Source organism: Panicum virgatum, chromosome 2N (assembly GCF_016808335.1).
Source record: "Panicum virgatum strain AP13 chromosome 2N, P.virgatum_v5, whole genome shotgun sequence".
NCBI lineage: Eukaryota > Viridiplantae > Streptophyta > Magnoliopsida > Poales > Poaceae > Panicum > Panicum virgatum.
In genome coordinates, this window is record NC_053146.1 from 57,296,687 (window position 1) to 57,322,619 (window position 25,933).

The window sequence follows — 25,933 nt, forward strand, 5'->3', positions numbered from 1 at the left end:
CCCCAAGTATTTTTTTTCTTACCAGATGATCCTGATATGTTGGAGGGCCTCTGCAACCTAACTGCACCATACTTGTTTTCATACTTGTTATACAGTTTGTACAGTTCAGCTCTTACCTCAGTGAAGTAATTAGAATAATCAACACCAACAGCCTGAGAAAGAAGCTGGAGAACATTATGAAATCCTCTCATCTTGGCCCTTGGATCCAAAACAAAAGCAAAGGAATACAAAAGAGGGATGTTTTGCCAATACTTGAGGAACTTCAGTTTCATAGGAGTCAGAATGCTCATGAGCAAAGGATCAGTCTCTCTGGCATGCAAATGACAAGCAATTTCAAGGATATGATGCAGCATCAGAGGACTAGTTGGATAATAAACACCAGACAAAACAACAGTTGATTCATAAAAAATTCCAAGAAACTCCATGATTTTCTCAGCAACAGCCCAATGACCTTCACTGAGTAGTGGCTCACCATTAACCAAACCATAATTAGCAGCTATAAAGGTCGAGAAAGTGCCCTTGTATGGTATGAGATGCTTGAGCATGAGATAGGTAGAGTTCCATCTCACATCCATATCCAAACCAAACTTGCGAGGTTTAACTCCCTTAACAATGCAATAGTTATGAAATTCACCAATGCGTTGGTTAGAAGAGTTCCAATAAGAGATTGCAGTTCTAAAAGCCTCAAGATAAGACTTGATCCTTTTCAAACCAGATTTGACAATGAGATTTATAATGTGACATGCGCATCGCTGGTGCAAGAGTCCACGCAATGCATTGTCATTTTCTCTGTTAACATTATCAAGTGGTGCAGGATCAGGATCAAGATAACTAACAAACTTAGGAATGAGTTTTGACATAGCTCTGGAATTAGAAGAAGCATTATCAAGGGTCACAACAAAGATTTTATCTGTCAAACCAAACTCATGAACAACAGATTCAACACGTTCAGCAATGTTAACACCATTATGTGAGCAATCAATGAGCCTAAGCCCAATGACTCTCTTCTCTAACTCCCAATCAGCAGAAACAAAATGAGCAACCACACTAAGATAGTCTTCCTTAGCATTGCTCGACAAAATGTCAGAAGTGAGGCAAACAGATGTAACAGAACGCAAGCTATCAATTAGAGAAGTACGACGCTCAAGAAAGTATTTTTCCAAATCTCTAGTAGTGGTCTGTCTAGAGACTCTAGAAAAACAAGGATTGTGAGCACGCTGAATGTACTCCTCAAATGCTTCTTCATAACCAAAACCAAGAGGCAAATCAAGTCTAGAAATCAACCGGCACAGCTCTCTCCGAGCAACATCGGGTTTGTATTGCTAACCAGTGACTGAATCATCACCATTGAACTGGATGCGGGACTGCACTAAAGCAGCATGCTTAGCTTTCTTGACGCATTGCGCCTGGTGACGGAGCAGATGTCCAGTACCAGAAGCAGATCGAGCAGATAGAACATGATTACAGTGGCGGCACTTGGCAGCGATTCGTACCTGCTTGCCAGAGGGCAAGGTCTCAAAGATCGGCTCGAAGTCGTTCCAGGCACCAGACCTGGCACGCTTCAGCACGATGTTGTTGGCAGTAGAAACAGTAGGCGTCGAGGCCGGCGTCTGAGTCGCCGACGCGCCAACGCCATCACCTCCAGCACCAGCGCCGGCATCATCAGGGGCATCGACATTGATCGGAGCAACACTGCTACCGAACAATGCCTCAGCGCCGGCAGTCATGTCGTCGTCGTCATCCGCGGGCAGGCCACACGCCCTGAGGTCATCGTTGACGGTGTACTCCTCCATGTCGTCCATCACGACGATCTCAGGGTGCAGCCCACCTTCGCATCAACCCTCGGCGGCTCCGTTCCTCAACGGCCGGCGGCCCCGAGTGCACGAGACCTGCATAAGAGACAAGATGGAGATGAAAGACGAGGGTTAGGGGTAGGGAAAAGAATGGAGATAGAAGACGAGGGTTAGGGTTAGGGTTACGGAATAGAGTACCTACGCAACCGGAGCCCGGAGCCGTACAGAGAAGAGACAACGACGGCGAGACGGCAAAGACTACTGCGAACTCCGGCCAGGATTGGAGCGAGCCAGCGAGGTGTGTAGGAGCGCGAGATCTGCTCACCGGAGCGACGGAACCGGAGATCTACTCACAGGAGACGGAAGGGAAGACGAGAAGCCGGCGGCGGAAGCGGGTGCGGCCGTGCGGGTCGCCGCTCGCCGGCCAGAATGGCGGAGGCAGCCAGGCGGAGGCGCAATCTCTTGCGGTCGCGGAGTGGCGGCGGGAGCCAGGCGACGGGGCGGGGGGGCGCGAGAGAATGGAATGGGGGCTAGGGTTACGGGCAGGGGGAGCCGCGGGCGGGCGGAGTGAGTTATATACTCCCTACCCCGGTGCCCCCTCCCCTGGCCAGCTGGGCTGGGCTGGGCCGGCCGGCCGCCCGTTGGAGTTAGCGGCCCACGGGCGGGGGTGCCGGCCTGCTAACTCCGTGCCGGGCCGTGCCGGCCCACGGGCGGGGGTGCCGGCCCAGGCACGGGCACGGGACACGGGCCGTGCCAGCCCAGGCACGAAATGGACCGGGCCGGGTTTGGGCCGGGCCAAAAAAACGGGCTTCCGGGCGGGCCACCGGGTCGCGGGCTGCATGGCCAACTATACTTCACCTGCAGCAGCAGTACTCTGCTTTGCTGTGCACGCCCTGCCTGCCCACAGACACAATGGACAAGGCCGCCTCATTCCTCTCCTCGCTCCTCGCCGGCGGCGGCGATGCCAGGGCGCCGGCGGCCACGGTGATGTTCGTCCTCGTGTACCCCATCAAGTCCTGCAACCCGTGTAGTAGTCGTTATCATGACCACAAATTTTGTAATGAGATCTGTGTCATCTTGTCTCATATGAATGTATTACCATGTATTTCATTTTTATTGCTGCTGTATTTCTGCACCGTTTTGCAGTCCGCCTCCTGCGATTTGACAGAAAGTTGGCAGGTGATGGACCATGAAAAGTGAGTGAAAATTTAATGTACAAATTTTTTTAACCACCGCTCCTGGCAGCCATTAATGTGTTCAAATTTTGAAACTCCACTCCTGCTAGCCGTTAATGTGTGGTTGTGGTTAGCCGTTAATGTGTGGTTTGTGAGGGCGCGTTTAGTTCCCAAAAATTTTCACCTCGAACTTTGTGCCTCTCCCTTTGGACATGTGTATGGAGTACTAAATATAGTTAAATAACAAAATTAATTGCACAGTTTGGATGTACACGACAAGATGAATCTTTTGAGCCTAATTAGTGCATAATTAGCCATAACTGCTACAGTAACCCCATATGTGCTTATGATGCGGTCAAAGGCCTTAAAAGATTCATCTCGCGGTTTCCAAGTGAGTTCTGAAATTAGTTTTTTAATTAGTGTCCGAAAAGTCCTCCGACATTTGGTCAAACTATTGATTTGACAACAAAAATTGTTTGGTTTGGGAACTAAACGGCCCCTGAGTTTTCGTAGTTTTTTTTTGAACCGCCGCTCCTGCAACAGTGGTATTTTGTTGTCTTATTATTTTACTATAATAGTAAAATACATGCTAGTACCTTACCTATAAAAACTGATCAATAGTATTATATTTACACTATTTTTTCATGTCATAATTACACCATTTTTTCTAGCTTCATGTGCCTGTTGGTACCAAATACACTAGATACAGTCTATTTATGTATGATGTATATGCTGCACATTGATCAATTGACCTTATCTATGATGTATATGCTGCACATTGATCAATTTACCTTATCTATGATGTATATGCTGCGCATTAATCAATTTATCTGGTACGTACCACCTGGTAGAGAGCAAATAAAAATGAGAACTTATCCTCTAGAGCATGTGTGCAGGCTATGTATGTACCATGATGTAGATGCTATACAACAACAACATAGTCTTTTTTCCCAAGCAAATTGGGGTAGACTAGAGATGAAACCCGAAATAAATAAGTTCAAGGTTCAAGTACATTGATAGCTAGTCTCCAAACACTCTTATCCAAAACTATCTCTTTAGAGATATTCCAATCCTTAAGGTCTCTCTTAACCGACTCATCCCACGTCAGTTTAGGTCTACCTCTACCCCTCTTTACATTATCGACCCGCTCAAGAACCCCATTACGCACCGGCACCTCAGGAGGCCTTCGTTGGACATGTCCAAACCATCTCAACCGATGCTGTGTAAGTTTCTCCTCAATTGGTGCCACCCTGACCCTATCCCGAATTACTTCGTTCCGGACTCTATCCCTCCTTCTGTGCCCGCAAAACCACCGCAACATCTGCATCTCTGCTACACTCAGTTGCTGGACATGTCGCCTTTTTGAAGGCCAACATTCAGCACCGTATAACATCGCCGGACGAATTGCTGTCCTATAGAATTTGCCTTTTAGCTTTTGTGGCACCCTCTTATCACAAAGGATGCCAGAAGCTTACCGCCATTTCAACCAGCCAGCTGAAATTCTATGCCTAACATCTTCATCAATGTCGCCATCCTTTTGTAGCACCGATCCTAAATACCGAAAAGTATCCTTCTGGACCACCACTTGCTCATCTAGACTAACGTCTCCCCCCTCATGCCTAGTCGTGCTGAAATCGCACATCATGTACTCGATCTTGGTCCTACTAAGTCTGAACCCTTTCGACTCTAACGTTCGTCTCCACAGCTCTAACTTCCTATTAACACATGCCCTACTCTCGTCAACTAGCACTACATCATCAGCAAAGAGCATACACCAAGGGATCTCACCTTGTATATCCCTTGTGACCTCATCTATCGCTAAAGCAAATAAATAAGGGCTCAATGCTGACCCCTGGTGTAGGCCTATGTTAATAGGAAAATCAGTGATATTGCCATCACATGTCCGGACAAACGTCGTCGCATCCTTGTACATATACTTAATGAGGGTAATGTACTTAGTTGGGACTTTGTGCTTCTCCAAGGCCCACCACATGACATTTCTCGGTACTTTGTCATATGCCTTCTCAAGGTCAATGAAGACCATGTGCAAGTCCTTCTTCTGCTCCCTATATCTCTCCATCAATTATCGTATTAAGAAAATCGCCTCAATGGTTGACCTTCCAGTCATGAACCCAAATTGGTTTTGGGTCACACTTATCACTCTTCTTAGGCGATGCTCGATAATCCTCTCCCAAAGCTTCATCGTATGGCTCATCAGCTTAATCCCACGGTAGTTAGTACAACTTTGAACATCGCCCTTGTTTTTGAAGATAGGTACTAATATACTTCTCCTCCATTCTTCCGACATCTTGGTTGACCGAAAAATGAGATTAAAAAGCTTAGTTAACCATATTAACCAATTTACCTGGTACCAGCTAATACCCGAGCCTATGTACACTGATTTATATTGATGATAGAGATACAAAATTGCTAGGAATTTCTGAAACAAGGTATAAAAATATCAGAGCTCCGCCCATGTACCTGTACATGTTCTGTTTCAACAACTAGATTCATATGCAAATTATGTCGTTGTGCAAAAGAAAACATATGCACAATTCTGACTTATGACTTTAACTAAAATTGGCTACAACACTAACACATCGAGTTCCATAGTGTTTAGCATTTTTTACGGACTAATGTGATTTAGGAAGGCAAAAATCACAAAACATCCACGATATTTTAGGGGCTGGTACAGAGCAAATAAAATTGAGCCACAACACATTTCCTCTTGTACATGCAACACCAATCATTCTGATCAACTCCATAACACATTTTATTCACCAGGTAGCCATTGAATGAGCTAATCACCACTAATTCCTTTGAGGCCTGTACACGAACGCTACTAGATGAATCGCTCAAACGTTGTGATCTTACCACCGGTCCATGTGCACTAATGATTATTTACTAATGATTATTCTGGATGCGCATGAGAGAGAGAAAGAGATGAGCTTCAGAGTAGGTCCCTGAGATTAAGGTCTAGTACCTCAAGTCCCACGACGGCAGGGCGCTGGGCACGCTCGCCACAGGGGGCAAGTCGGGCAACCTCGCCATCTGCAAGAACATCACGGAGTCGAGGGTGTTGCTCTGCTTCTCGATCCTCCTCGAGAAAACCATAGGGAACTGCAGTGCAACTCCGCCCCCGCAATGGCGCTCGTGGAGATCTGCCGCGTCGCCGAGAAGCACCCCCAGCTCCGGCGGTCGACGTTCAAGCTTCAAGCCGACGTCCCGAGCGGCCCGCGCCGTGGTGGACATGGACTAGCTCCTCCGCGTCGTGGACCCCTGCGGCCACCGCTTCCATTGGGCATGCGCTAGCGCCGCACTGGCTACCGTGAGGCCGGGCCACCCGCGCTGCATGCTAACCGCCGCGTTGACCTGGTGCAAGCCCCGGAGCAGGCCGCCTCGGGGCACAGCCGGACCTCGCCGTCCGCGCGCCGTCACCGCGTGGCCGCACAGTTCTCCGTGATGCTGGGCTATCCGCGCCGCGCGCCAACCGCCGGGACACCCGCGCCCCCGCAGCTTGAGCACGGATCTCGCCCTGCCTACGCTCCGCCGGCCACGGCAACCACCGGATCCAGTCGCGCGCCACCGTATCCGGCCTCGCCGGCGCCGAATCTGGGCCTGGGAGGCAAGCGCCGCCGGCCACGTCAACCGCCGGATCTCAACCCGCTGCCGCCAGATCCGGCCTCGCCGGCCCTGGATCTGGGTCTCGTCGGGCGGGCGGTAGAGAGGATGGAGTCACCGCCGTCACAGCCATAGTCACAAAGTTCCTGGGTCGACCGGGTCGAGGAACGGGGTCGAGGGTCGAGGGTCGTCATTTTATAAAATTGTGGTACGAAGGGGGTATACATCTATGGAACGATAAATTATTATGTGGGACGCGATCCTAATTCATCGGGGTCGATATCTTCGGGTCGATAAAGACAAAAACTATATATGTGCTACTAATGAAGAAACTAATCTGCACAAGCATATAAGAAACATATAAAAGAGTACATTTAGACTATGCTACACGTACTCAGCTCATTGTCTAACAAAAACCACACCAATCCACTGTCCTTAACCTCCTTATCCCAATTAAATCTGGTAGCAATGAGGCTGCGACCCCTTTCAAACCGGGACACGATCCAATTTTGAATGAGACACTGACCCTCTTCGACCCCGACCCTCGAATCGGAACGACGTTCCCGGGTCGAGGGACGAGGCATCGACCTCGAATCCTGTGACTATGGTCACAGCTCTCCGCCGCCGCCGCAGCTCCCCGCATCCACCGTGGCTCTCTTCCGGCACCACGCCTCCTTCCCCCACCGCGGCTTGGGTGGCCGGCATCCCGCCCGCGCACGTCACGAGGAGCGCTGGCACCCCGTCATGTGCGCCCACGGCGTCCGGGAGGCCGCTGTCAGCGGGAACAGGCGAACAACGCCGCGCGCGTGCTCCTTCCCGCACTGCCGGACTCCAGCGCGAGGCCGCCGTCCGCACGACCAACGCCGCGCCCGCATGCTCCGTGCCCGCACAGCCGGACTCCAGCGCGCGACCGAGGTGGGCCACTTGGCACAGCACCCGATGACACAAAGGCTGCGAGCATGGAGAGGAGGTCACCGTCGGCGGAGTCGAGCAGCGCCGCCACCGGCGTTGGCGCCGAGGAAGACGACGGGGCAAAGAGGGGCGAATGTGGGAGGAGCGTCGAATGGATGGGGAGTAGAGCGTCTGTGTGTTTAAAGTTTAAAATTGCTTGCCGGTCTAGTACTCCGTACTTATCCAAAACAGCAGTGTCACGAACAGAATGCATTTTTTTAGTACATGTCACACCGTATAAAATACGTACATGTATGTGTTCCTCTACGTATCCTGACCTACTGCAACTCCCACCTGACACATTCCTGACCGTGGCTCATATCTCGGAGTACATATAAGGGTACAGATAATGAGTACCCGAGTACCCTGGTCCCGAATGCTTTTCCACTTTTCTTGGGAACCCAACTCGACTGGTGCGCTTTAAAGAAGGTGCAAACTTTTCCACTTGCCTCGAATTATTTTGCTAGATGAGATCTTCTATGCTACTTATGGAGAACTTTGATTTTTCTATATCTTTTGACAGAGTCGGAAACTAGACTGACTGACCCTGACTACGCACGAGGTTACAAAGTTATGTTTTCTGATAACCTCCCAGGTGGTGTTCTTCATTCTGTTTTGTAGTTTCCGGATGAAAAACTATCTGCAAATGTTGCTAAAACAAAAACTTTACCTCACAATGCAAGTTTATTTTCAGGGTTCACTGGATGCGCTAAATGAGAAACTCGAAGAGAATGAGAAACTCGAAGGGCGACACTGGGGCGACTCCGCCCGCCGGCAGCTAACCCCCCCCCCCCCCCCCCCCGCTCCAGGTCACATCCGGCTGCCGCCGGCGGCGGCCTGCGGCTAGGGCGAAGCCGGCCTAGCCCACCTCCTCTCCTCCCTCTCCCTCTCCCTCCCCCCTTTCCACCCCTCCCCCCGGTCCCCAAAGCTTCAGCCATGGTTGTCCGCCGCCGGCCGCTGTGGCAGTCCCGCCTAAATTAATCTGGCTTAAGTGCGCTAACTATCACCGAAACGGTAACTAGGGTTAACACGCACTTAAAACGGAGCAATCCGGCAGTGCTGTCGGGTAAAATCCCGATTAAACCACTTGAAACAGGATCGACAAAGCAGTCCAGAGAATGCAACATTCCACAATTTTTACAGTACAGAGTATGAAACTGATTGTTATTATTACAAACCGAGTTTGAATTTATAAAAGTACAACAGAGTTCAAGTTTGACGAAAAACAAACGATAGTCTAGCATCGAAACCAGACGTCATGATGAAGCCCGTACATGACGTCAACCGTAACCTCCGATGTACCACCTGAAAAACAAAGCCACAAGCAAGACTGAGTATACTAATACTCAGCAAGGCTTACCCGACTAAGGGTATACTTAGCCCATTATCTAGACATGCAAGACTTTTGGCTTGAGGGGTTTGTTTTGCCGAAAAGCAGTAAAGAGTAGATCCTTAATTGCAGGTTTTGGCTTTTAGGTTCTAGTTCAATTAACCATTCTAGGTGAGCATCTATCCAATAGCATACATGGTGGGAAACAATTATCTTTCATCATCCAACCAACCATATTCATCATCATCATCATCTTTCACTTCTTACTCTATGTGGCAAAAGGGTTAAGCAGTCTCATTGTCCGTGAGCGGCGGAACGATTCGAATCGATTTTGTTAACCTGGCCAGGCAGACCTAAACACACGTCACGTGGTTACTCCCAGAGTCACACATGCAACTTTTCCCTTCAATTCCCGCTTCACGGAACAGGCCCACCGCCCTCGACTACAGAGCCCGGCTCTGCACCCGTCATCCCAGATGAGACCAAAGTCAAGACAGTGGGGAGGTATGTTCCGGCCTCGGTTCAATCCAGTACTTAAGCTTACCGATTACCATATTCTTGGCATGTGTCTAGTACGTTCAAATGCTTAACCACCACTACCACACACTGCGGCCTTAGCATTTTCTGCACTAAACAGACGGGGTCTCATCCAGAAACATAGTATCCTGACCCCGCCCGTAGACCTTATATTCTGCAGTATGCAGTAGAGAACCTATCATCTCGCGAGCGGCAGGAAACCACTCGACTTTTAGCGGTCCTAATTAGCAGGGCATCTACTCGCACTAAACTTCTAGTAATCAGTACTTGGGTACCTAGGATTATGCATCTAAGGTTCCAGTCAACTCCTGTAAACGTAAATGCACAGATACATAATAGGAACATAATTTAAATAGCATTTAAAATACTGGGATTGATGCACTGGGGCTTGCCTTTTTGCTGAGCGGGGTTAGTATTTCTCTCGGCCTTGGGCCGGATCTTCACAAGTTCCTTCCTCGGCTTGCTTCGCTAGCTCCTAGCTTCATGACCAAATTTATAGACGACGTCCTTGCTACGATTTCTACATGAATGCACAAGCGATGCAAGTGAGCGAAACAATTTAAGATTTTTGACCGGACTGTCGAGTATGCAAACAAGCTAATTACACAAAAATAGGTAGCACAGCGTGGCATGTGGACTACAAGAAATGATTTCAACATCTTAGTGGCACAATTATTTAGTGCAGATTAATTAGGCACATGCACAACCCACCTGGAGGCTGGAGCATCAGCTAACTTTGGATATGAGGTAAATTGAGGAGGTAATAACAATTTAAATACAGCTAAGAGCATTTGGCCTTGCCTAAACATACTATCAAATATTTTCCCTCTTCGATACAGATCTAAGTAGACACACAGAATTGGCTTTGCTAAATGTTGGCATTTTATGAACTATTGGTGAATGGAAATAAAATAAAATAAATAAAATAAAAACTTAACTACTATTTAGTGAACACTATCAGTTAAAAGTTATTCCATGTGTCAAGCAGATTTTTATCTGTACAACGTTATCATATAAAGTCATGACAAAAGCTGATGATATTTTGATAGATTATGCTTCAAGGGAGCTAACATGATTGATCTCACAGGACTTCAAGCAACAGAGAATTAACCATTTATTTAACAATTTATTCATCACACAGATAAACCACAAACAAAAGGACAAACCTTTCATGAGAAACTATATATGCATAAATTAAGGAATAACGATACAAAGCTATGACAGATGGTTTCGTGATTTTAGAACTACCAATATTTTTCTAGGCCTGCACCTGCTGCTTCATCTAGGTATTTGACCTTCAAATTTTTCCTGCAGGTTTATCTACTCAAATATAGCAACTGGTAAAAGTTTCGTAATTTTCCAAGTACCAGAACCATTTATCATGAGATAGCACTATTAACCATGGATTTAAATCAAAACCAAAGCTAGAGAGTTGTGATGGATCCTAAACTTTTACCATATTGTTCATTTAGTATCTAAAGCATACTGGGAAAATTTTATTTGAAGATACCAAGTAGAGCATCAAGAGCAAAATACAGCATTTATTACTAGCCTAGAACAAGATCTAATAAAAACCCATAGCTAGATTTGTCAAAATATCCTAAAATTTTGACAGTAATCTATTCATCTAAGGTGTAGAACACTGTCCAAAAATCAGCTAAAGATCATGGGTAGAACTTGAGATACATACAAATGTGGATAAAACTAATATTTAATGTAGAGATAAAACTATTAGTCAAAAGCAAAAGTGTATGTAACAAAAGTTGTAGATTTTGTTTCTAGGATTACAGAACAGTTGAGTTTGTATTTTTACTATTTTTATACGATTTTCTACGAATTTTCAAAGTTTGCTGTTTGAAGTCCATGTACATTTTACAAACTAGCCCCTGGAATTTTCGTTTCTTTTAACTGGAGGTCCCTGGTCGGACCAGGAACAGAGGAGGGATTCCGGCCCTTTTTCTGGCGAGCAAAGTCATCGGAGGTGGGGGCTAGGTTGGGGAAAATGGAGAGGAGATCGAGCCTTTGTGGGGGCTGGGGTGCTCGGAATTGGCGGCGCCGCGGAGAGCGGCGGCCGGCGGTGGTCTGCTCCGGCGCGGCGGCGCTCCGGCGGCCATGGGTGGAGGTGGCTGGGCTTGGGAGCTCCGTTGGGGCGAGGTGAAGCCGTTCCCGAGGTTGTTTTGGGCGGGGAGAGGGCAGAACGACAAGTTCGACGGCGAGTTGCGGACGACGGCGATGCTGTGCCGCGGCGGCAGTGTTTTGGAGGCCCTGGGCGGCGATGGCTGCGCCGAGGAGTTGCGGGACATCAAGAAGAAGCTCGCTAGGGGTTTGTTTTGGGGGCGAGGAAGAGCGGAGGAGGGGGCTTCGTGTGGAGGTGGCTCGACGGCGAGCAACGGCGGGCGGGAGCGTTGCTGCGCAGGAGGAGCTCGACTCTAGGCTCAGGCACGAGAAGTGGAGAAGCAAAGTTGAAGTTGGCTCTGACGACGGCTTAAGCGGTGGAGCTGGGAAAGGGTCACACGGCCAGACGACACGGAGGCACGGCGACGGCCATCCTCGGCGTCGTCACGGCGAGCAGAGGACGGCGGGACGCGTGTCGCGCTTGAGGGGCGCCAGGGAGAACCGGTCTTACGAAAACCAGGGGCGCAGAGCGGTTTGGGTCGGGGCGCGGCGAGGGCGCGGCGCGTGGCCGACGCCGGCGGCGAGCGCCGTCACGGCGAGACACAGAGAAGGGAGATGGAGTGAGGGCAGTTTCGTAAATAAAGCGAAGTTCAAAACTCCAGTTTGTAAACTCAATTTTTCTCCTTTTACATGGCCTCAAATGAAAAACTTTTGAATACCAAACTTGCTCAAAATTTTGAGATCTACAACGTTTGTTTTAGGAAAAAGTTCATTTGAAGCTTCGTTTGAAAGATAAAATTTAAAACTTGAGTGCATTTGAAAAGGTCCTATACGCTTCGAAATTTAAATTTTTCTCCCATTTTTGTGTGGCGACTCGAAAAACTTTGAACACAAAAGTTGTTCATCTTTTGAAAACCTACAACTTTGGTTTTGGACAAAAATTCATTTGAGCTATATTTTAGAAATTATTTTCAAAGCATATTTGTTTAAAATTTGAAAGATGGTTTAAAACCTCGAATACTATGGTTCATTTGACCTGTCATTTTATGTGCAAAATTTCATATACACATAAACACACATACATACACATGCATATTCACACATACACATATATTATTTTCCAAAAGAAATACATAATTTGAGTTTTTCTTGTTCATTAAGCATGAAATCATATTTAATATTTCTTGCTTAGCATTTTAAAACTCTGGGATGTCACAGCCGCCAAGGCCGGATCCGGCCTCCTCCTCGCCGGATCCGGGCCCTCTCGGTCTGGATCTGGCCGCTCCCGTCTGGGGTCGCCGCCACTCCACCCCAAGACGGCCCTTTGTCCGGGTGGCCTCGGCTCGGGTTCGCCGCGGCCGTTGCCGCTAGCGCCCCGCGCCGTGGCCGGGGTCACCGTGGCCGGGGTCACCGTGGCCGGTGTCACCATGGCTGGTGTCGCTACCGTCGTGCGTCGTATTGCCGCGGTCTGGGTTACCACGGCCTTGCGCTGCCTTGCCGCGGTCGGGGTTGCCCGACCAGGGTTGCCGCCGCCGTGCGCCGCCTGGTTCGTTGGGGGTGGCCGCGTGGTTGCCGCCGCCGCTTGCCCCTAGGCGGGCCGTCTCTCCTGGTGGCTCCGGTGGCTTGGGTGGGCATCGGCGAACACGCCGCCTCTGGGCCTGGCCGCATTGGCGCCCTTGCTCTGGCCGCCGACGCGGCTCGCCCTCCTCTGGTGGCGTCCGCCATGCTGGGTCGGCTTGATCTTTGTGGTCTCGGGTGAGGTTGTTCCCCGGTGAAAACCATGTCCGGTATTCTGAACCGGCAATGATGGCGCCCTGTGCGTCATGTCCCTACTGGGGGCGTCGTCACGGGACACCTTCATGCCTCCTCTGCCGGCCCGGCCCCATGTCCCCTTCTCCCGGTTCGGCGTGCTCCTAGGCTCGGCTCGGCTGCGCGGCTGTAGTGCTTCATGTTCTGCTCTCGGCGGCCCTTGGCATGTGGTTGGATCCCTGGTGAAAACTATGTCCGATGCTTCGGATCGGCGATGTTGGCGCCTGGTGCGTCATATCCCTGTTGAGGGCATCGTCTGGGGATTCCTTCATGCTCATGCCGCTGGCAATCTGATTTCTTTGCGGCCTACCGCGGGTGGTCGTCTTCATCTGTATCGCCTACCTGTGCTCTATCGACGTGTCATCACCATGTTCGTTGCAGCTGCGACTACTTCGACGTATGCTTTGCCGTCACTCGTCTGGCGGATGCTTGGCCGCCCATGCTATTCCTACTCCGACGCTTTGCCGTCATGGTTGCTACTTGTTGGTCGTCCTCGACGGATGCTTTGCCGTCATGGGGCTATTCTGGTGGATGCTTAGCCACCCTCTTGTTGTTATAGGGTCTTAGTCAGCGACTCGGTGTTGGCGCACTTTTTGTAGGTTCAGATGCCTTTTGTCGCTTGGTTTAGCTTGGCGGGTTGTGTGGAGGGGCCCATTCTCTTCCGCCGTCTTTGTTTAGCTAGTTTGCTGGCCATTGTTTTCCTTACCTTTTTGAAGTTTTTCTCTATTTTTAGTCATTTGTGTACTTGGGTAGGTCAACTTCTGTTTGGCCTGCATTGGGTAGGTCAACTTCTGTTTGGCCTGCAACAAGAATTGTCTATAAACTGTTTTTTTCTTAATGAAATACGTGCTTAGGCACGTTCGCGAAAAAAGGGAAACTCGAAGAGCATGTACCAATTAACCGCTTCAGACCAAAGTGAGCTGCGCATACTGTGCGATTGTATTTTTCTGAATGGCTTCTTTAAGGATAATTGGTGTGGTTGATAACTATAACAGTTACTTTGTGGAGCATTGACCTATCAATTTTGTAATTCCTATGCTTGCTTTATTTCTTATTAAATTAATTTCTTTTGACAGTATTTTAGTGGAGGGATGCCACCCATATGCAGAGGATCTATGGAAAACAATAAAGATAAACAAGCTAACATTTCGAGGTGTGAAATTATGGCGGCCGTTGCAAGGTAAAAACACCTATTTTTTCAAATAAATCCACCTACATATTTCATTGATCAAAATGAAGGCTGTAAAAAGCACTTGTTATCCCAAACATCCCTGGCATACCAGGGTGAGTTCACATCAGAGAGGTGCATCATTATGTATGGACAACATAAATGTACTCTAGCTGCGAATGCCTATCTGAAAGGAAACATGGTTGTTAATAGGAAGTTCAGTGTGACAGTGTCTGAACAAGCTTGTTGTATGATTGGAGATCTACTGAATTGTTACTCTGTAAATTATCCTTTTCTTTTCTTATCTTTTTCTTCTTTGCATTGTAAAATCCGCGACATGACTATGGTCCTAGGGCGTGGCTTCAAAATTTTTATTTACTGCACTAGCCTATCAACCCGTGCTCTCGCACGGACTAATTAAAATTAATATAAGAATGAGGTCAATAATTATAATTACGCTCTTTTTCATCAATTAAATATTCTAACACATACTCTAAAATATATATATATATATCATTATCTAGTTACGATATATTTCATTTTGCATCACACCTCCACATTTATTCGATATATATTATGTTGAACTATTTGTTTTTGAATTGGTAGTCTTATCCCTTCCATCATACATGAATACATGGTGACAAATATCGTGGGTAGTATTTTATATAAACAATAATATTAATAATGATAGAAATAGTAATTTAGAATTTTATATTGATGCACTTTAATATTCTATTATAATCATATAATTTAGATTCAGATTTAGGAGTAATTTAACATCTAATAATGATATAATTGGATAATTTATATGAAATTAATGGAGTTATTTGTATTATAATGGCATAGGTGGGTAATTTACATGAAGATTAGAGAGTTACTTTAGATTTTTTTATAATGGCAGAGGTGGGTAATTTAGATACATGTTTAGGGGGTTACGTTAGTCTATTTTCATAATGGCAGAGGGTAATTTATAAGGAAAAATAACAGATAATTGGATTTGTTAGATTGATGGCTAGATGTTTCTGATTTTTGTGAGAATTTATAGGATTTCTCTATTTTTTTTAGAGTGTCCACCTAGGATCCTAGGTGGCTTTATGTGGAGACTTCAAAAGAGCCTCCAATTAGTAATGTGGAGACTTCAAAAGAGCCTCCAATTAGTAATAGTAGATGGTTACATCACCTATTGAGTTATGTGATAATGTAAGTAAATCTTACTATTACTAATTGGAGGCTCCTTTGGAGCCTTCACGTGAAGCCACCTAGGATCCTAGGTGGACACTCTGAAAAATAGAGAAATTCTATAAATTCTTACAAAAATCAGAAATATTCAGCCATCAATCCAACAACTCTAATTATAATAACAATCGGATCTGTTATCTTTCCTAATACATTACCCACCTCTGCCATGAAAATAGACTAAAGTAACCCCTTAAACATACATCTAAATTACCCACCTCTGATATTATAAAAAAAATCTAATGTAACCCTCTAATCTTTATGTAAATTACCCACCTATGCCATTATAAAAATAATACAAATACCCCTCTAAATTTGCATATAAATTATCTAATTATGTCATTATTATTACAAGTTAAATTATTCATAAATCTGAATCTAAATTATATAATTATAATAATATATTAAAGTGCACCAATATAAAATTCTAAAATTACTATTTATATCATTATTAATATATTATTTGTATTATTATTTATATAAAAATGCTACCAACGATATATGTCACCATATATTCATGTATGATGAAAGAGATAAGAATACCAATTCACAAACAAATAGTTCAACTAAACATATATTGAATATATATGGAGGTGCACAAAATAAAATCTATTGTAACTAAATAATAAAAATATATATTTTAGAGTATGTGTTAGAATATTTAATAGATGAAAAGGGGCGTGAGATAGATAATTATAATTATTGACATTAATCTTATATTAATTCTAATTAGCTCGTGCGGAAGCACGAGTTGATAGACTAGTTGATAGCTAATAATAGCTAGTTCCGCTCTTATGAGGTAATCTTTATAAAATTGTCATATAGCTCATGCCGACTATAAGTTCAGTACTACAATGTGCATTTGTTTACCTGGGCAAGCCAATTATATATATATATAACTTATAGTTTATTCATTTTGTGCTGGCTGATTCAGGTGCCTACAATCAATCAAGACACTGGAATACCAAGCCCTAATGAACCAAGTGAAACACTGCAGAAATATCGGTCCGGAGAAGTGCTGCTTCCCAGCCACAAAAATAAACATCAGGTGATTTGTCACTCGCAATCTTACATGTGCCGTTTGTTACTCCACCATGCTCATTAAATAGGTCAGCAATGGCCTAAATCATTGAACATCCGTGATTTTGATCGATTTCCGTAGGTGTACTTTGGGCAAAATGCAGTCTGCAAGGAATCGCTGTCAGCTAATGGTGAAGGAAGGATCATCAAGGTTGGCGATCCCGTTTATGTCACGCAGTGATTCTCTTCATCTGGTGAAGTGCCAGCCTGAGTGACTGAATCAGGGCTACGTAACTGGTAAAGAGCCATAATTTGTTGTCTAAATAATCTAAGGGCCGGACTCTAAAAGAATCGGACTCTAATTTTATTCAATTTTAAGCTAACAAAATTAAATACCAACTAGAATCATGATCCATTACCAGCCCTACGGAACAGCCACTTCTACTCTGTTGCGTGTGCGGAATACCATGAACTTCAGAACTTGTATATTCAGTACGGATCTTAGTGATGTACATGTGTGTCTGTTCGCAATCTAAACCTGTCTGACAGAACTTCAGACATGCTGGTTGCCCAAAGAAATTCAGATACTCCGTTGAATCCATTCAGACAATTGACCTTTGATGGAGTCAGCAATGCACGATGACTGTCCCAATGTGATTAGGAATGTAGCAGTCAGTTGTATTCTGAGAAACCTGTATCTCCTTCCTTTTGCCAAGGCTGCAATCAATCATCTTGGGAAACGCGAAATATGGTCACTGCACTTCTATCTCCAGCTCCAATAGCTATCAAGCAGGATGGGCCTCACGGCGTGGGTGAGAAACGCGATTTTCAGGAGAAACTTGCGGGCCATGGTTTGCTCGGGGAAATTCAGCCGCTCTGTGAGGCATGTTCAGACGACGGGCCTGCATCCAGAAAGACTTGATCTTTCATGGCCATCGGAAAAGTTCCAGCCTCCAGGTGTTTTTTTTTATGTGTGCGCGCGCGCAAGGGGTCTATGTGACAGAACCGCCAAAATAAAACTCTAATTAAGTGTAATGGCCGTCATTTGAACACATCGGACGCATTAGTTTAACGGCTTAATATGACGATCCTTTCTCAACCCACAGTCCGATCGAAACAACACCGGTAGTCTCACACGAAGCTGAGCGCAGATGGTACGAGCACCACACAATACTTAAAAATACAAACACCATATGCTATGAAATATTTAAATTACAAACCCAGTTTGAAATACATAATAATATACAAGTGTGTCTGCCATTTATATAAAGTCTGATAAACATGGAATCTACCCACTACAATACATAAGATCGGAAATGAATTACACACAGCCCACAAGTGTGCAATTCCATACACTCCAGAGCTACGCGCCTGGGTCCTCAACGTTCCACCCATCCGCATCCAGTCGAACGAACTTGGCGCAACACGGACAGAAGTCTACGTGTGCGGGTCCTGAAATCGTTTTTCCGACAAAACCCTGAGTATACTAATACTCAGCAAGACTTACCCGACCAGTGGGTATAACTTAGCCCACATATCTAGACATGCAAGTCTTTTTGTCTCGTGGTTGATTTTTGTAGAAAAAACACTAGAAGTGAGTCTTTATTTTCCCAGTTTTAGCTTCCAGTTATATCAATAAATTTACTATTCATCTAGGATTTGCAAAGCTACCACAAGCAAACTGAGCAAATCATTAATTAAATAATATCAGCCCTCATTGCATCTCATCTCATTTTTATTTCATTTCCTTTCGACGATGTGACCAAGAGATCAAGGCTCTTATAACCGCGAGAAACGGCGAATCAATCCGATTTAACCTTGCAAGGTGGACCTAATCAACACGGCACACAAAAGCCCCGTCGGACCTCACGCACCAACCTTTCCCCTCCCTGTCTCGAACTACAGAACCGCCTCACCTGCATATAGTCAGCCGAGCCCTACGAGAGACCACCAAAAGTAAACAAATGCATCCCAATTCTCCGCGGCCACTCGACTCGCCCTAAGGGGTGGGTATAAGTTCTGTACTTTCGAAGCAAAGCAGTACTCGGCTTACCCGTTTCGACTACCTCCTACTCCCGGCATGTGGCTAGTACAGTTCAATCTCCGATCAGCACAGCCGATAACGGAACGGTCCTTAATCAACACAGATGGGGCTACACCTTCCCCCATCCGGTCTCCCATCTCATACCTTCCATCTTGAATATAATGATTCATATACTGTAATATAAAGACATCCTATATCTCACGAGTGACAAAATTATCACTCGACTTCTAGCGAGCCCTATTAAGCATAGCCGTGCTAACGACCTATTCATACTAGTACAAGGTCCAGGAAAACCTAGAGGTCATGCAACTAGGATTTTAAACAATTCCTAAACCTAATGCACATTTATTAGAGACATATATAGGTGACATAATTTAAAATAGTAGGATGTGCACCGGGGCTTGCCTTCGGGCTGCTGCTCAGCACTAGGGTGAGTTGGGCCTTGGGCCGACTCCTCGCGAACTTCCTGCTGCGGGGCTTGCCCCTGGGGCTCCTGTGGCTCCGCAACCACTTCGTATACCACCTCCTCTGCCGTGGCTGCTACACGTATGCATATGATATGAGTTAATGCAAATACAATTTTATAATTACAATTAACCCTCGACCGAGTACAACTACTAAGGATCTACCCCAATTGCTCTAGTCCACGCAAAAATACCCAAAAACCCGGAGTATCCGGACACCTACTCGGAGTATCCGGACTCCCAAGTCCGGAGTTTCCGGGTCTATACCCGGAGTTTCTCCCGGAGTGTTCCAATGTCCGGAGTATCCGGGCTTATACCCGGAGTCGTCCCCGGAATGTTAAAAATCCGGAGTATTTGGGCTTATACCCGGAGTCTCCGGGCCCAACAGCATTTTTTTCTACCAAGAACAGAAATTCTCATGGTGGAAAAACTAGCCCACCAAAATTGAAACCCTCTTGAATCCTAGTTCAAGGATGCATAAGGAGATTGTTGACTAGAGGAAACCACTCAAAACCTCCTAGAAAGATAGATCGGGCCGGCACAAATTACGTACCTTGAACTAGCCGTTCCCGCGCGAAGAACTTGAAAACCAAGACACCCCGGGGAGGAATACGCGGGGAAGATGGTCCTCCAGGCGGATTTGAAGCCTCCTTGATCTTGGGATTGATTTGGGAGGGGATTTTGAGTTCTAGGGTTTGGGAAGAGGGAGGGCACTTGAGGGAGTGAGAGGGAGAGAGAGTAACGGGAGACAGGGAATGAGTTGAGAGAGAGAGAGTGAGATGGTTTTTAATGGTTGTGGGGCCCAGAGGACAAAAATTACATGAACTAGGAACTCCATGTCCGGAGTATCCGGGCCTACGGCCGGAGTATCCGGGAAGGGTGTTACAATCTTTCCCCCTAAAAGAAATCTCGTCCCGAGATTTAGAGTGAAAATGCCAATTTAAAAACAATGCGGAAAAATCATGTACCGTGGTGAGTTTGGAGCAATTCCGGATATTTTTATTGAACAAACTCCTCCGTTTCCCAGGTTGCTTCTCGTTTGGAGTGATTTCTCCATTGGACTTTGTAGAAATGGCTGATTTGATTCCGAGTAACCCGAGTCTTGTGATCCATAATTTTAATAGGATGCTCTAGATAAACAAGATCGGGCTCTAGTTGGAGACTCTCCGTATCAATCACCTTGGTGGGGACACGAAGGCATTTCTTGAGCTGGGAGACATGGAAAATGTTATGGACTTCCGATAATTGTGGGGGAAGTTCCACACGATATGCCACTGGCCCACAACGCTCAATGATAGAAAAAGGCCCAACATAACGGGGTGCTAGCTTTCCCCATACTCCGAACCGTTGGACACCCTTCATTGGAGACACTCGAAGGTAAACATGATCACCAACTTCAAATATCTGAGGCCAGCGTCTCTTATCTGCATAACTCTTTTGGGAGAATTGAGCGGCTTTCAAATTTGCCTATATAAGATGAACTTGGTCCTCAGCCTCGCCAACCATATCGGGCCCAAAGAAATTCCTTTCACCGGCTTCCGACTAGTTCAATGGAGTCCTACACCTCCATCCATACAAGGCTTCAAAGGGTGCCATTTTGATACTTTCCTGATAGCTGTTGTTGTAAGAGAACTCAGCGAGTGGCAGACACTCATCTCATTTCTTACTATAAGAAAGCACACAAGCCCGCAGCATATCTTCCAGAATCTGATTAATCCTCTCGGTTTGACCATCGGTTTGTGGGTGATAAACCGAACTGCGGATCAACTGTGTACCCAGAGCGGCATAGAATTATTCCCAAAACCGTGCAATTAATTGTGTCCCACGATCAGAAATAATGGTTTTAGGAATCCCATGAAGACTCACAATACGGTCCAGGTATAGTTGAGCATATTGCCTTACCGTATAAGAAGTCTTTACCGGAAGAAAATGGGCTACCTTTGTAAGTCGATCAACTATTACCCAAATGAAATCATACCCTTTAGAGGTGTTGGGTAGACCGACAATAAAATTCATACTGATATCCTCCCATTTTCCTGAAAGAATATTCAAAGGTTGAAGCATACCGGCGGGTCTCAAATGTCTTGCTTTAACCCTCCGACAAATGTCATATTCTGACACATACTTTGCAATTTCCCGCTTCATCCTGGTCCACCAAAACCGCTGTTTCAGATCTTGGTACATTTTGTTACTGCCCGGGTGGATAGAATACCTAGAGAGGTGAGCCTCATCGAGAATTTGCTTTCGAAGTCCAATTCTTTAGGTACCACCAATCGATTTTTGAACCAAAGAACTCCCTCACTATCTTGATGAAAACATTGAACTTGAGGATCATTCTCACTAAGCCTCTGTCTGATCTTGCCCATGCCTGCATCATTTTTCTGAGCAGCAATAATTTGATCTCGAAGTGTTGGAGTGAGGGTAATGTTGGTAAGTGTCCCCTCAGCTACCATAATCAGATTCAACTTCTCCATTTCTTGGCATAAAGTTGCATGCACAGGTGTTGCTGAGGTGCAATTGCAATTCGCTTTTCTACTTAATGCATCTGCAACAACATTGGCTTTGCCCGGGTGATAATGAATCTCCAGATCATAATCTTTAATTAGCTCTAACCACCGCCTCTGGCGCAAATTTAGCTCACTCTAGGTGAAAATATATTTGAGACTCTTGTGATCTGAATATATATGAACCGGGTTACCCAGAAGATAATGCCGCCTGATTTTCAATGCATGGACCACTGCCGCTAACTCCAAATCATGAGTAGCATAATTCTCCTCATGCCGCCTGAGAGCTCGTTAAGCATAAGCAATCACTCGCTGATCTTGCATAAGGACGCAGCCAAGTCCCATGCCTGTTGCATCACATTAAATGTCACAGGCCGAGTAATATCGGCTAAACCAAAACAGGGATGAGGGCGCAACCAAAACTCACACCTGATGCATCACAATAAACATCAAAAGGCCGAGTAATGTCCGGCTGAGCCAAAACAGGAGCCAACATCAATAACTTTCTCAAAGTCTGGAAAGCTTGTTCACATTTGTCGTCCCAAACAAACTTCACTCCTTTCTTAAGCAATTCCGTCATGGGCCTAGCAATTTTGGAGAAGTCCGGTACAAACCGACGGTAATATCCTGCTAGCCCAAGAAAACTCCGGATCTCTGGAACAGAGGTAGGAGCCTGCCAATCCAGGACATCTTGAATCTTGCTAGGATCAACAGAAATTTCATCTTTTGAAATGATATGGCCCAAGAATTGGACCTCCGTGAGCTAAAAATCACATTTACTGAATTTGGCATATAGCTTGTGCTCCCGCAGGCGCTGAAGCACAATACGAAGATGCTCTGCATGCTCCTCTTCATTCTTGGAATATACAAGAATGTCATCAATGAAAACCACGACAAACTTATCTAACTCAGGCATGAACACCGAGTTCATGAGATACATGAAATGAGCAGGGGCATTTGTCAGCCCGAAAGACATAACAGATATTCATAAAACCCGTATCTGGTAGAAAAGGCTGTCTTAGGAATATCTTCTACTCGGATTTTGATCTGATGGTAACCCGAGTGGAGATCAATTTTTGAAAATACCTTGGCCCCGAATAGCTGGTCAAACAGGATGTCAATCCGGGGGAGTGGGTATTTATTCTTGATTGTGACGGCATTCAAAAGTCTATAGTCCACACACAACCTGAGGCTTTGATCCTTCTTTTTAACAAAGAGCGCTGGACAGCCCCAGGGCGAAGTGCTAGGACGGATATAGCCTTTGTCGAATAGCTCTTGCAATTGCTTCTTTAATTCTGCCAACTCATTGGGTGGCATTCGATAAGGTCTTCGGGAAATTGGTGCCGTTCCTAGTTGCAATTCAATGGCAAACTCCACATTGCGATCTGGTGGCATTCTAGGAAAATCATCCGGAAAGACGTCCGGATATTCGCATACCACAAGTATATCTGCTAGCTTCTTGCCCTCGGCGTGGTTCACCGTATGGACCAACGGGGTGGGGCTCATAAGACCCAAGGTCATCGAATCATAGATAGGAGAATTGATGTACACAGATTGAGAAACAGTGTCAAGAACGACTCCATGAACTTCCATCCAATTCATGCCAAGAATAATATCCATCTTCTGGGATGGCAACACTATAAGCTGAGTGGCAAAAATCCTCCCCTGTAATTGCAAGGGTACTTGTCTAACAAGTTGATTAGTAATTAAGTGCCCCCAGGTGAGTGAATATTATATGGCCTGGATATACTTTCCACTTCTAATCCCAATCTACTTACACATTCCTTGCTAATAAATATGTGAGAGGCACCAGAATCAAATAGCACAGTAACGGGGTGCTCGTTAATGGAGAACGTATCCGACATCACTGGTGCTCCCTCAGGGATGGCCTCGAAGGTGGTATAGTGCACCTGTCCTGGCTTGAAATGAGCCACTTTCTACTTCTGGCTCTGCTGACTTGATTGCTGGCCCTACTTGGGTGGCATCGGGCAGTTACGTGCAAAGTGTCCAGACTGCCCACAGTTGTAATAAAGAAACACAGTGGGGCGCACCCCCGGCTGCTGCACCCAGACCTTCTGCTCATTCTGCTGAGGAGCAGGAGGCCTGACGGTCCTCTGTGACTGTGTGTACTGAGGTGGCCGATAGCTCCACTGCTGCTGTGGCTGGTGCTGAAAAGGGGCTCTCTGTGGGCAGGACTGTACCAGGCGGAACCTCTGGGGAGTGCTGCTCGAAGATCCCGCTGCCGGCGCCTTTCTTTTCTTCTCCACCTTATGAGCCAAATGGGCATCCTCCTGAATGATAGCCCCATTGACTAGATCACTGAATGTGTCAAATTTGATCATGGCCAGGCGATCCTAGAGCTTGCTGCTAAGCCCCTGTCGGAAACACGCCTGCTTCTTCTCATCAGTGTCTACATGGTACCCCGCATACTGTGACAAAGTGTTGAAGACTTGGGAGTACTGTAGTACACTGTTATTGTCCTGCTTCAGGGCCAAGAACTCTGTGAGTTTTCTTCTGATCACCCCTGCTGGGATGTGATGTGCCCTAAATGCTTCTTTAAACTGGGCCCAGGTGAACCGAGTATCCGCCGGGAACATGGCCACGTGATTCTACCACCATGTGCGCGCGGGGCCCCTCAACTGCTGGGCTGCCAATCCTTCTTTATCCCCATCATTGTATGGGTGCAGGGTAAACTTGGACTCAATAGTCCGAAGCCAGCTGTCCGCCTCCAATGGTTCATACGCCTTATGGAAGAGCGGTGGCTGAGTAGCCAGAAACTCCGGATATCCAGGAGCAGGGGGCTGGTGGTGATGTTCGTGTCGCTGTGCCCTGCCCTGCTCCACAATCTCCCGGAGGAGTGCCGTCTACTAATCGCGTCCAGTGAGTATGGCCGCAATGGCCTGGGCCAAATCAGGAGGGTTCGGTGGTCCAGCCATTCTGCATTCAACCATGATTAGATTAGTCCCATGATTTTGATTACAAAACAATCAATCATGGAAGAATGCAGGAAGCATAAATTAAATCAAAAAGCCGGAAATTTTTGCAACCAAATCCGGACTGTCCGGATTCTCATCCGGAATATCCGGACACCCCACCCGGACTATCCGGACCTATGTCCGGAGTATCCGGTTACACTCGTGATGTTTCACACCGTCCCCACCCCTAATGCATGAATTTAAATCAATGAATGACATGATGCATGATGCATGATCATCCTACGGTAACCTCTCAGCCCAAAACCAACCATCTAACCACGACTCTAATACTAACTATATAGGGCTATTACAAATAAACCCACCCCCACTACCAAATAAACTTTTGTCTTAAGTTGAAATTTGTTTTTAATTCGTGAAAACCTCAAAATTAGTCATGCTCGTACCTCCCCCAGTGCGTTTCGGCTCTGATACCAGCTGTGACGGAACCGCAAAATTGAAACTCTAATTAAGCGTAATGGCCGTTATTTGAACACATCGGGCGCATTAGCTTAACGGCTTAATTTGGCTATCCTTTCTCAACCCACAGTCCGATCGAAACAACACCGGTAGTCTCACACGAAGGTGAGCAGAGATGGTACGAGCACCACACAATACTTAAAAATACAAACACCATATGCTATGAAATATTTAAATTACAAACCGAGTTTGAAATACATAATAATATACAAGTGTGTCTGCCATTTATATAAAGTCTGATAAACATGGAATCTACCCACTATAATACATAAGATCGGAAATGAATTACACACTCAGCCCACAAGTGTGCAATTCCATACACTCCAGAGCTACACTTAGCCCACATATCTAGACATGTAAGGCTTTTTGGCTAGTGCTTGATTTTTGCAGAAAAAACACTAGAAGTGAGTCCTTATTTTCCCAGTTTTAGCTTCCAGTTATATCAATAAATTTACTATCCATCTAGGATTTGCAAAGCTACCACAAGCAAGGTGAGCAAATCATTAATTAAATAATATCAGCCCTCATTGCATCTCATCTCATTCTTATTCCATTTCCTTTCTACGATGTGACCAAGAGATCAAGACTCTCATAACCGCGAGACACGGCGAATCGATCCGATTTAACCTTGTAAGGTGGACCTAACCAACACGGCACGCAAAAGCCCCGTCGGACCCCACGCACCAATATTTCCCCTCCCTGTCTCGAACTACA

At 46.0% G+C, this 25,933-nt stretch overlaps 1 long non-coding RNA gene across 1 annotated transcript; it reads left to right on the top strand.

The window, feature by feature from the left end:
* The first annotated feature begins 14,206 nt into the window (after nucleotides 1–14,206).
* LOC120658484 lies at nucleotides 14,207–16,794 on the top strand. The gene is made up of 3 exons (XR_005668697.1): nucleotides 14,207–14,246; nucleotides 14,408–14,511; nucleotides 16,670–16,794. It is a non-coding gene; the product is annotated as an uncharacterized LOC120658484 (long non-coding RNA).
* The last annotated feature ends 9,139 nt before the right edge of the window (nucleotides 16,795–25,933 follow it).